This window comes from Gorilla gorilla, chromosome 6 (assembly GCF_029281585.2).
Source record: "Gorilla gorilla gorilla isolate KB3781 chromosome 6, NHGRI_mGorGor1-v2.1_pri, whole genome shotgun sequence".
NCBI classification, from domain to species: domain Eukaryota; kingdom Metazoa; phylum Chordata; class Mammalia; order Primates; family Hominidae; genus Gorilla; species Gorilla gorilla.
In genome coordinates, this window is record NC_073230.2 from 147,516,306 (window position 1) to 147,529,677 (window position 13,372).

The following is a 13,372-nucleotide window of genomic DNA, read 5'->3' on the forward strand; positions in this document are numbered from 1 at the left end:
CGCTACCACAAAACAATATACAGCTGCCAACTCCCAGTCAGCAACTTGCCTGGAGTCTTACGTTCCCCTCATAAAGGACAGGGCTCAAGGATTGCTCTTCTTGACTGGCTATTAATAAAGTCTCTAAAATCCTCTAGCACCATGTCTGGCATATCTGCCTCCCACCTAAATTCCCCTGGACCAGGCGCCCATGTGCTATGGTCTGAATGTCTGTCCCCTCCGAAACTCATGTTGAAATTTAATTACCATTGTAACAATATCAAAAGATGGGATCTTATTTTTGTTTAATTTTAATTTTAATTTTTTTTAGATACAGTGTCTCACTATGTCATCCTGGCTAGAGTGCAGTAGCACAATCATGGTTCACTGCAGCCTCAACATAGGCTCAAGAGATCCTCCCGCCTCAGCCTCCTGAAGAAGTGATACCTTCAAGAAGTGATTAGGTCATGAAGGTTCTACCTTCCTGAATGGATTAATGCCATTATCTCAAGAGTGGGCTTGTCATGGCAGGAGTGTGCTCATTATACAAGGGCAAGTTCAGTCCACTTTCTTCCCGCTCTTCCCCGCTTGCCTTCTGCCATATGATGACATAGCAAGAAGGCCCTCACCAGATGCCTGCCCCTTGATATTGAACTTTCCAGCCTCCAAAACTGTGAGCCAATAAATTTCTGTGTATTATAAGTTGCCCAGGCTCAGACATTCTGTTATCACAGCACAAAAGACTATGTAACCTTAATACCTGGGCTAGGTCCTATTAGGACTTTAAGGATCGTAGTTTACCCTGAAGGCTAGCTATCTAGTCAGCCTGCTATAGTTTCATGGGTGCTAGTAAAAGACATGACACATCTGGGTCAGAAATAAAGGACTGTTTATTACTTACAACAATAGCAATAGCCAAAGTAACAGCATTTTGGCACCACTTCCCCAAGCCTAAGTTTCCACAGGGTGACACAAGCGCCAGTTGATGTCTGCACAGGCAGTGAGTTCTGTTACAGGAAAGGCACCCTGAGCTTGGAAAAAGAATCCTATTATAATGGGCTATATAGCACACTTGTCCTTAGCCCTAGAAGGAAAGATTATTTTACTACACTGGATAGTAAGCAAACTTGTTCTTTTGCTATGAAGGGAGACACTATCTCTATCCTTCAAGACAATTTGCTATATAAATGTCCTCTAAAGACAGATTAGAACAAAAGGCAGTCAGTGCCCTGGTTGCAAAATGTGCAGAAATGCAAGAAATTCTTGGAGAATTGTCTCTCAACAGCCTCCATATGGACTTGGTCCTTTATGGTGACTCTTCCCTCTCACTCCTATAGCTATAAATGAGCCCCTTTTTTCCTGTGAGCAAACTGGAGTTTTGCTAATGATCTTCTCCCAGGTTTGATTCCTTCTTTTCTAGTTTGCAGATTTATACTGGGCACTTTAGAGAAATATACCCTATGCATCGCATTGCCCCCAAACCAATATATAACTAAATGGTCTCTCATGTTTTGTGACTTTTCAAGTAGAATTTTATCAATTGTTTTTGTGTATATATAGCCATACAACTTAGGTATCACAATATGTTTAAAGCACTTAGCCATTTCCTCCCCCCAACCATTCACCATGTTCTTCCCAAATTCTTAAAGCTGTGTGTGTATAATGCTACAAAAAATATGATATTAAACTCAAATGCCAGGGCATTCCAGCCATCATACATAAATGTTAGAGATTATTACTGGAATCATGTTTAGAATGTACCATGTAAGGAGTCTATTGTGCAAGTGAGAGACTAAACGGAGTGGATAAAACGGAAAAGGAAGAGGAATCAGGAACTCATTCCAAACAAAAACATCATCCAGAGGAAACAGGATAAGCCTGTCCAGACACAGGAAGCTATAACGAGGAAGGAAAAGCAATTCTCAGAACAGATGGGCGGAAACTGAGCAACTAACAGAGGTGGAGCCATGTTTATTTGAGAAAGTGTATTCTGAGATTTGGGGGTTGAACAGAATCTGTGCTTATTCCCCACAGCTCCTGGATCTATAATGATGCTATATGTGGATACTGAACTGGCATGCATGAGCTCCTGTAAACGATCAAGCTATTTCTTAAACCTATAATTCTCTGTCACTTGTAACTTCCTGTCTTTTGAAAAATATATGTATGTTTTTATTTGAATGGATACTAACTTGATTAATTCATTTCCTAAATATTTGAATTTCTAGAGAACTGTGAAAGTTTATGGAGATGATTGAAAAGGATATTGAAATCAGGTCTATCCCAGAAAATATAGGACAGATGGTTATGGGGTATTAAAAAAAGAGAACTGTTAAGCCTACAATCCAGCATCCTATTGTCTGCTGTATTTTTTAAAAGCTTGCAGAGTAAAGCATATGTTATTGTTTCATCTCATCTCTTTTGATACAACTGAATTCCTTCAAACACATACAATTAAAAAATAATCCACTCTCAGGTAAATTGTATGTCTATGTGAATAAAAATGCAATCCCTTGTAGATGAGTTTTATGTTTCCCAGCTGTCCATGAGATTATTATGTATCATCAATTATATACTCTGTACTCTGCATTCCTTTGCAGCTACAAATGAAAAGATTTAGGCTTTTTTTTTATTTCTTACTGAAGTAAAGCTCTCACTAATTATTCATCAGCTATAAAGACTTTATAATTGTTCAATATTTTGAAGCATTTGTGCACATAAACTAACCCTCATTTTAATAGTTTATTCATCTAACTGCCTTAATAAAGATAGAGTACCTCTTTTTTTCATACTCTAAACATCAAATGCAATCTTTTCAAAACAACTAGAATCATTGATTTTGAGAGCTGAACGATATTTCATTTTCTCAAGGTAAATAAAAAAACTGAGTCTCAGTGATTGCCTAAGAATCATATTCCCACAAGATCTGCCCAGCTAGAAGTGCATTAAAACCATTTTTTCAGACCCTTAAGGGTTCATGCTCTTTCTATAACATGCAGATTTTTCTCTTCATGATTCTCATAGGGAATTGATTCTAAATTTATTCAATTTATTAGTGCTCAGACAGATGTTTGTATATCTCTTATAACATGACCACTGGGCACTGCTTTTTTTGATTCTTTAGTTATCTAGGATTTTATTCTGTATTACTATTCCAGATGAATATTTTAAATCCTTAATTTATTCTTGTAATAAAAGATACGCTTTTCTTTGGGGGCAAGTCCATTTTTCAAGCTAAACTGTGGAAAGCTGGAACTCCAAACCGAACATAAATTAAAATTTAAATTTAACCGTGTTGTGATTCCAATGAACCACTGATGGTTTTCAAAGTCTTCACGAAGGCTGGTAGCAAAACTTCACAGTGAATGAATTTTATTACTTCTGACTATAACGTCCCTACCTAGGGTGCTTCTGTAATGTTTGTGAGACTGAAGTACTTAGAAATGTGCTCCTGGCTACATTTTACCTTATTTTCTTTTTCTTTTCTTTTCTTTCTTTCTTTTTTTTTTTTGAGATGGAGTTTCGCTCTTTTGCCCAGACTGGAGTGCAATGGCACAGTCTCGGCTCACTGCAACCTCTACATCTCAGGCTCAAGCGATTCTCCTGCCTCAGCCTCCTGAGTACCTGGGATTACAGGCATATGCCACCACGCCCAGCTAATTTTGTATTATTAGTAGAGATGGGATTTCTCCATGTTGGTCAGACTGGTCTCAAACTCCTGACCTCAGGTGATCCACCCACCTCAGCTTCCCAAAATGCTGGGATTACAGGTGTGAGCCACCATGCCCAGCCTATTTTACCTTAGTTTCATCTCTTCATTATTCTTGTTCAATTAGGCCCCCTGGATACCTTAATTTTTTTCTTGGATCACAAATTCTTTTGTGGAATCCTTTGCAAATAAAATTTCTACTTTCTGTAGAAAGAATGCTTACGGTGTAAAGTCTCTGTGCTCCTCAGTGTTGGTGGCTACAAGGATTTCTTGCCATGTTCAATGTGTAGGATTTTCCCAAAAGGCTTATGCTGTGGCTCCCTTCCATGTGTTCACATTGCCATCATAAGGCACAACTGGCCAGGCACTGTGGCTCACGCCTGTAATCCCAGCACTTTGGGAGACCAAGGCAGGCAGATCACTTGAGGTCGGGTTCGAGACCAGCCTGGCCAACATGGCGAAACCCCATTTCTACTAAAAATACAAAGATTAGCCGGGCATGGTGGCGCACACCTGGAGTCCCAGCTACTCGGGAAGCTGAGGCAGGAGAATCCCTTGAACCCAGGAGGCAACTAAATTCCTTCAAACACATATAATTAAAAAATAATCCACTCTCAAGTAAATTGTATGTCTATGTGAATAAAAATGCAATCCCTTGTAGATGAGTTTACAGAGGTTGCAGTGAGCCGAGATCATGCCACTGCACTCCAGCCTGGGTGACAGAGTGAGACTCTGTCTCAAAAATACATACATACATACATACATACATACATACATACATACATACATACATATGGCACAACTGTGTCTGTCTTCCATTAGCACTTTTTTTGGGAGGAATTGCCATATGAATGGGTGCACCAATATATTTTCCCAGTGACAGTGTACAAGGGTTCCCTTTTTTCCATGTCCTCACCAATACTTGTTATCTTTTGTCTTTTTTGATAATAGCCATCCTAACAGATGTGAAGTGATATCTCAGCGGTTTTGATTTGCATTTCCCTAATGGTAAGTCATGTTGAGCACCTTCTCATATACCTGCCGGCCATTTGTATGTCTTTTTTGGAGAAGTGTCCATTCTGTTTGCCCATTTCCAAATCAGGATATTTCTTTGGGGTTTCTTGTTTGTTAATTTGTTTGCTATTGAGTTGTAGGAGCTTCTTATGTATTTTGGATATTAATCCCTATCAGATCTATGGTTTGCAAACATTTTCACCCATTCTGTATGTTTTCTTTTCATTGTGTTGTTTCCTTTGCTGTGCAGAAAGTTTTCAGTTTGTTGTATTCCCACTTCCCACTTGTCTATTTTTACTTTCTTTTAACCTGTGCTTTTGGTGTCATATCAAAAATCATCACCAAAGTCAATGTCAAGATTCTTTTTCCTGCATTTTCTTCTAAGGAATTTTATGTTTTCAGTTCTTATATTTAAGTCATTAACCCTTTTTTTTTTTTGAGATAGAGTCTCCCTCTGCTACCCAGGCTGGAGAGCAGTGGCGCGATCTTAGCTCACTGTAACCTCCGCCTCCTGGGTTCAAGCAATTCTTCTGCCTCAGCCTCCTGAGTAGCTGGGATTACAGGCATGTGCCACCAGGCCTGGCTAATTTTTGTATTTTTAATAGAGACAGGGTTTTACCATGCTGGCCAGGCTGGTGTGGAACTCCTGACCTTAGGTGATCCACCTGCCTCGGCCTCCCAAAGTGCTGGGATTGCAAGCGTGAGCCACCGCTCCCAGCCCAGTTAATCCATTTTGAGCTGACTTTTGTGTATGGTGTAAGATAAGTGTCCAGCTGTCTTCCATTAGAATTTCATCCATGGTTAAAATGGACAAACTTTTCCTATAATGGCCTTAAAGTAAGCTGTAGAATTTTATAATTTGATTTTATATTTATATTATTTATAAACTATCTTTTCCTCCAAATATATTACTAACTATAGGACTTTTTTACCAGTTAAAATTTTGTGTCCATCAGTTTATATTGGTTGGGCACAGTGGGTCATGCCTATAATCCCAGCACTTAGGGAGGCTGAGGTGGGAGGCTCACTTGAGCCCAGGAGTTCAAGACCAGTCTGGGCAACACAGCAAGTGAAAATTAAAAATTAATTTGTATTAAATATTTGTACATTTTCCCTACCTTTCTTATTCCAAATATTCCTTTTTTTCATAGTATTTCAAAATCTAAGATTTTTTATGTCATTGTTTCTTTTTAAATCATGCAGCTTTCTGTTTTTTTTTTAATTCTTGTTTATTTTATTATTTATTTTTTGAGACAGGGTCTCACTCTGTGACCCAGGACAGAGTGCAGTAACATGATAATGGTTCACTGCAGCCTCGGCCTCCTGGGCTCCAGCGGTCCTCCTGCCTCAGCCTCCCAAGTAGCTGGAACTACATGCGTGCCATCATGCCTGGCTAATTTTTTTATAGAGGCAGAGTCTTGCTATGTTGCCCAGGCTGGTCTCCAACTCCTGGCTTCAAGCAATCCTCCCTCCTTGGCCTCCCAAAGTGCTAGGATTACAGGTGTGAGCTACTGCACCCTGCCAGGAAGATCTTCCTTGATAAGATACCGAAGGCAAAGGACAAAAAGGTTAAAATATTGATAAATTTGACTACATGAAAATTTTAAAATTTCTGTATGACAGAAATATGCTATGAACAAAATTAAAGAAAATGCATAGACTGATAGTAAATATTTATAACAGGCAAAGGGTTATAAGCCAGAATGTTTATGTACTTTTATTTGTAGATAATCTGTATTTAAGCCTCCTTTATATCAATAAGAAAAAGACAACTCAATAGAAAAGCAAATTCGTATGAATGAGCAATTTATAGGAGGAAAAATATAAATAGTCAATAAACATATGAGAAGATAACAACCCTCATTGGTAATCAGGGAAATAAATGCTGAAACAAGAATGAAATACCACCTTTCAACCGGTAAAGATTTAAAAGGTTGCTAATATCCATACTGGTGAGGTTATAAGAAAATGGACGTCTCTTACATTGCAGGTAAGAGTATAATTAGTAAAACCACTTTGGGGGCAATTTGGCAATATCTAGTACTTTTCAATATGCGTATACCTTATGAACCAGCAGTTCCCCATCTTTGTATCTATGCTAAAGAGGCACTAACAGATACATGCAAGAAAACTCATGCAAAGGCTCATTGAGTCATTTTTATCATGAAACATTAGAAACAACTAGCATCCGGAGAAGAGGAATGGCTACATAAACTGTAGCTATATTATACAATATTACACAACATTTAAAAAAGAGGTATTGCTAGGTGCCGTGGCTCATGTCTGTAATCCCAGGACTTTGGGAGGCCAAGGCAGGCAGATTGCCTGAGGTCAGGAGTTCAAGACCAGCCTGGCCAACACAGTGAAACCCCGTCTCTATTAAAAATACAAAATTAGCCAGGCTTGGTGTTGTACGCCTATAATCCCAGCTACTTGTGAGGCTGAGGCAGGAGAATCACTTGAAACCAGGAGGCGGAGTTTGCAGTTAGCCAAGATCATGCCATTGCACTCTAGCCTGGGCAACAAGAGTGAAACTCTGTCTTAAATAAATAAATAAATAAAAGAGGTAGCGCTGGGCGCGGTGGTTCATGCCTGTAATCCCAGCACTTTGGGAGGCCAAGGCGGGCAGATCACCTGAGGTCCGGAGTTCAAGACCAGCCTGGCCAAGATGGTAAACCCTACTAAAAATACAAAAATCAGCCAAGTGTGGTGGCAGGCACCTGTAATCCCAGTTACTGAGGAGGCTGACACAGGAGAATTGTTAGAACCCGGGAGGCAGAGGTTGCAGTGAGCTGAGATTGCGCTACTGCACTCTGGCCTGGGTGATGGTGCGAGACTCTGTCTCAAAAAAAAAAAAAAAAAAAAAAAAAAAAAAAGGAAAGCAAAATAAAGCAGGAAACCTAAAGATACATAGAATAGCGTATCAGTTTCCTAGGGCTTCCTTAACAAGCCACCACAAACTAGACATGGGTGCCTAACCTTTGGCTTCCCTGGGCCACTTTGAAAGAAGAGTTGTCTTGGGCCACACATAAAATACACTAACACTAACAATAGCTGATGAGCTAAAGAAAATCAAAAAGGCCCATGCATAATTTTCATGATATCTGCCACTATAGATAAGCAAAAAAGTCTTTGCATTCAAAGAGTTGGACACGGCTGGCTAACATAAACTTATATATCATTTCACTGTTCTAGAGGCTAAAAGTCAGAGCTCAAGGTGCTGGCAGGACCCCGCACCTGCTGAATCTTCCTGGCTTTTGGTAGCCCTGGGTGTTCCTTGGCTTGTGACAGCACAACTCCAATGCCCCGTTTTCATGTGGCATTCTCCCTTTGTGTCTTCTCATCACCTTTCTTCTGTGCATGTCTGTTTCTGTGTCTAGATTCCTCCTTTCTAAAAGAACACCACTGGCTGGGCACAGTGGCTCATTCCTGCAATCCCAGCACTTTGGGAGGCCAAGGTGGGCAGATCAGTTGAGGTCAGGAGTTCGAGACCAGCCTGGCCAATATGGCGAAACCTCGTCTCTATTAAAAATACAAAAATTAGCCCAGTGTGGTGGCAGGTGCCTATAATTTCAGCTACCTGGGAGGCTGAGACAAGAGAATTGCTTGAACGTGGGAAGTGGAGGTTGCTGTGAGCCAAGATCACGCCACTGCACACCAACCTGGGCGACAGAGCGAGACTGTGTTTCAAAAAGAAAAAAAGGACACCAGTCATACTGGATTAGGGCCCATCCTAACAACCTTGATTGTCTGTAAAGACCCTGTTTCCAAATAAGGTCACATTCTGATGTACTGGGGGTTAGGACTTCAATGTATCTTTTTTGGGAGAGACACAATTCATCCCATAACAAATGGTATACCATACATGGAAAAAAAATACCATATCTTTTCTTTTTTTTTGAGGCAGGGTCTCTGTCACTCAGGCTGGAGTGCAGTGGCTCAATCTTGGCTTGCTGCAACCTCTCCCTCTAGGCTCAAGCAATTTGGCCACCTCATTCTCCCAAGTAGCTGGGACTACAGGTGTGTGCTACTTTGTCTGGCTAAATTTTTTTGTATTTGTGTGTGTGTGTGTGTGCGCGCGCTAGCTGAAATTTTTGGATTTGTGTGTGTGTGCTAGCTAAATTTGTGTGTGTGTGTGTGTGTGTTTGTGTATATAGAGATGGGGTTTCACTATGTTGCCCAGGTTGGTCTCAAACTCCTGGGCTCAAGCAATCCACCTGTGTTGGTCTCCCAAAGTGCTGGGATTATGGGCATGAGCCACCAAGCCCGGTCTCATATATTTTCAAGAGTTCATATGTACATATATAAAGACAGATGGAAATATTTAGAAAAACACACAACTAACCAGGCTCAGTGGCTCACAGTGGGAGCACCGCTTGAGCCCAGGAGTTAGAGGCTACAGTAAGCTATGATTGTGCCACTGCACTCCCGCGTGGTGACAGAGCAAGACCCTGTCTCCAAAAACAAACAACAACAACAAAAAATACACCTAACTGATAAAATAGTTACTATTGCTGGTGGTAGAAGATCATATTGGTGGATTTTAGTATTTTAGCCTTTAGCTTTGTTGGCAATGTTCACATTTTTACAAGATAATGAATTACCAGAATAATTTTTCAAAAATCATCGCTGGTCCAATAATAGTGGGTTATCAGAACTTATTAACATTAGTGTAACTAAAGTTGGTAGATAATCCCCCCTGCTAAATTTGACTGGCTAAATAAATAAAAATAAAAATAAAAATCATACAATCCAGAAAGATGTTAATTAAAAACAATAGAATGCTTCCCTACACTTCTTGACCTCTTAGTTCCATTTCCAGAGGAAATCACTTAAAAAAAAAAAGTTTTTAGAGAAGAAGTCTCACTATGTTGCCCCATCTAGATTCAAACTGCTAAGCTCAAGGGATTCTCCACTTCAGCCTCCCCCAAGTAGCTGGGACAGCAGGTGCATGCCACCATGTCCAACTGGGAGCCAGTTTTTAACTCTTAGTAGTTATCTCCATTGATCTAAATAACATACTTAAGGAGATAATAATAATACCCAACTCCTAGGACTTATCGAGAGAAGTAAATGAACTAAGCCAAGCACAGTGGCTCACGCCTGTAATCCCAGCAATTTGGGAGGCCGAGGCAGGTGGATCACTTGAGGCCAGGAGTTCAAGACCAGCCTGGCCAATATGTCAAAATACCGTCTCTACTAAAAATACAAAAATTAGCAGGGCATGGTGGCGCATGACTGCGATCCCAGCTATTTGGGAGGCTGAGGCAGAAGAATTGCTTGAACCTGGGAGGCAGAGGTTGCAGAGAGCTGAGATCGCACCACTGCACTCCAGCCTAGGCAACAGAGTGAGACTTTGTCTCAAAAAAAAAAAAAAAAAAAAGAGAATGAGCCAATACATGTCAAGAACTTAGAACTGCTCTTGACACATTAATACTTAATATAGATTGGTTATTACTATTTTCATTAATTATTATTTTGTCATCTATCAATTTTAGTCAATTACCTATTGATTTCAGCAGTGATAACTGAGGATTTGGGGCTCTGATACCACTCCCTCCTCTCTCTCACCTTCTCAATTCATTTGCCTTTTCAACTACTCATTAACTCGTTTGGAGGTCTCCTGAGTTGTTCTAATTCTCCCATTGTTTCAGCTTCAAACTCACCAGTATCTAACCAAGTGAATCTTGTCAGAATTGCTGCACTGAAATTTGGAAGAGAATCTGGTTGCACTGATCGTGGAGAAGTGATTTTTAATTTCTTGCTGAACTGGTCCCTTTCTTGATTATCTTTCTTGGTCTTTCCTTTTGTCAATCAGCCCATTGCAATCTGGCGTATTACTGTGCTTCTCGTCTAATATGCTTCTCTCCAGCTTCTAGAGGTCCATTTTCAGAGTGCTGACCTAACTAATACTGTCACTCTTCCTATTTATTTATTTATTGGAGACAGAGTCTCACTCTTTCACCCAGGCTGGAGTGCAGTGGCACCATCTCTGCTCACTGCAACCTCCGTCTCCTGGGTTCAAGTAATTCTCATGCCTCAGCCTCCCTCAGCCTCCGGAGTAGCGGGGACTACAGGCGTGCACCACTATGCCTGGCTAATTTTAGTATTTTTAGCAGAAACAAGGTTGTGCCATGTTGGCCAGGCTGGTCTCAAACTCCCAGCCTCAAGTGATCCACCTGTCTCAGCCTCCCGAAGTGCTGGGATTACAGGCACGAGCCACCGCACCTGACCCAAATTTTTCTTAATGAATCAAAAGCTCTTTTACTGTTGTTTTTACATTAATGGTATGAGTCTTACCAAGTTAGAGCTCACTGAGAAAGCCAGCTCTCAACCCACATGTCATCTCATGTGCTAGTTAATGAACTTGATGTCGCCAAATTAACTGGCATGTCAACTTCCCTTTGGGTTGCACTCTGCTTGTGACTTTCATTACACCTATCACCATCCTGACTACAGGGTTAACCTGCTTCCAAGTTAACTCTCTAGAGCAAGAATGCACAAAAGCCTTTTTCTGGCTTCCCTCAGATGGAATTGAAACAGACCAAAAATTTTAAAAATACTTTATTGAATGATAAAACAGAAATGCACATAGAATACGAGACATATCAGTGGTCTAGCTCACAAAGAAGAGATATCATATCTTGCAAGCCAGGGTTTCATATGCCTTTTGTATCCAGTCTGATAAACTTCCTTCCCCCTAAGTGAATACTGTTAAGTGGTCTTAAAATAGCTTCTCATACACGAACTGAGTTTGCCCATAGTAAACCTCTAGTAGTGTGATATTCTAATACAATAACCGTATACTAGAATTACCCACAAAGGGTAAGAGGGAGGAACAAATAGTTTTTCTTTCACTGTGCATATCTCAAGTTAAAAGAACAATATCAAGGTAAGACAGTGTCTGCTACACAATGCACAGAGACCTTGGTTTCTGTGGGGCTGAAATCATTGACATTTCTATCATAAGGAAACAAAGGTTGTGGAGAAGCAGCTGGTCCAGAAGAAACAGAACACAGCTTAGCATTACACGATCTAGATTCTACTAATGGTTCTTCCAATTATTCAACTAGAGCTCTTTGTCCTTGGAAAAGTGAACTTTTCTGAATCTCAGTTTCCTTATCTAAAGAGTGAGCATACCAATATTTACACTACTTATCTCTCAGTGTTGTTCAAACAATTGTTAAGGTAACAATTTATTGTAAGCAGAGTCAAAGTTTACTTCAGTCTTGCTCGAGGGAACTTGAAGAAAGTTCATAGATTTCTTTCATAGACACTTTGTCTGATACTCATGGGTAGCTAGATAACATTTTTAGACTAAGTACAAGGAAAACTATCTTGGTACAGGTTATTGGGCTCCTCATGTGCAAGTTACTGGTTTTTTTTATTATTATACTTTAAGTTCTAGGGTACATGTGCACAATGTGCAGATTTGTTACATATGTATACACGTGCCATGTTGCTGTGCTGCACCCATTAACTCGTCATTTACATTAGGTATTCCTCCTAATGCTATCCCTCCCCCCACCCCCGACCCCATGACAGGCCCTGGTGTGTGATCTTCCCCACCCTGTGTCCAAGTGTTCTCATTGTTCAGTTCCCACCTATGAGTGAGAACATGCTGCGTTTGGTTTTCTGTCCTTGGGATAGTTTGCTCAGAGTGATGGTTTCCAGCTTCATCCATGTCCCTAAAAAGGACATGAATTCATCCTTTTTTATGGCTGCATAGTATTCCAGCAAGTTACGCTTTACAAAACTGTGTGTGGAGATCTAACAACCCATGAAGAACCCTATTATAAGACATTGTATTGTGGTTCAATTTTTTTTTTTTTTTTTTTTTTTGAGATGGAGTCTCCATGTCTGGCTAATTTTTGTATTTTTACTAGAGATGGGGTTTCACCATATTGGCCAGGCTGGTCTTGAACTCCTGGCCTTGTGATCTGCCTGCCTCAGCCTCCCAAAGTGCTGGGATTACAGGCATGAGCCACCTCGCCTGGCCCAGGCCAGTTTCAATTACACTACCTTTCTAATTTTGCATAAAATTAAACCACAGGCCGGGTGCGGTGGCTCACACCTGTAATCCCAGCACTTTGGGAGGCCGAGGCAGGCAGATCACAAGGCCAGGAGTTCAAGACCAGCCTGGCCAATATGGTGAAACCCCATCTCTAGTAAAAATACAAAAATTAGCCAGGTGTGGTGGTGGGTGCCTGTAATCCCAGCTACTCAGGAGGCTGAGGTAGGAGAATTGCTTGAACCGGGAGGCAGAGCTTGCAGTGAGCCAAGATTGCGCCACTGCCTTCCAGCTTGGGCGACAGAGCAAGACTCCGTCTCAAAAAAAAAAAAAAAAAAAACCTGGCCCAGTTTTCCCATAGAACTAAAGCTTGAGAAACTTACATTTGTCTTAACTGAGTTCCTTTCTCAGGAAACTGACTATCAGGGCTTTCAGATAGGATCAAGGAACTGAAGTGTTCCAGATCATCATACCAAGACAATGAGACACCTGTTGGCCAACTCCTCTTCCTCATCCCTTCCTAATTCCTATTTGCCTTCCCCACTATATAAACCCCAAACTTTAGTTGGTTAGGAGATGGATTTGAGACTTGTCTCCTATCTTTAGGCTGATGTCACCCAAAATAAAGCCTTTCTCCCTGTCAATATTTGTTGTCACAG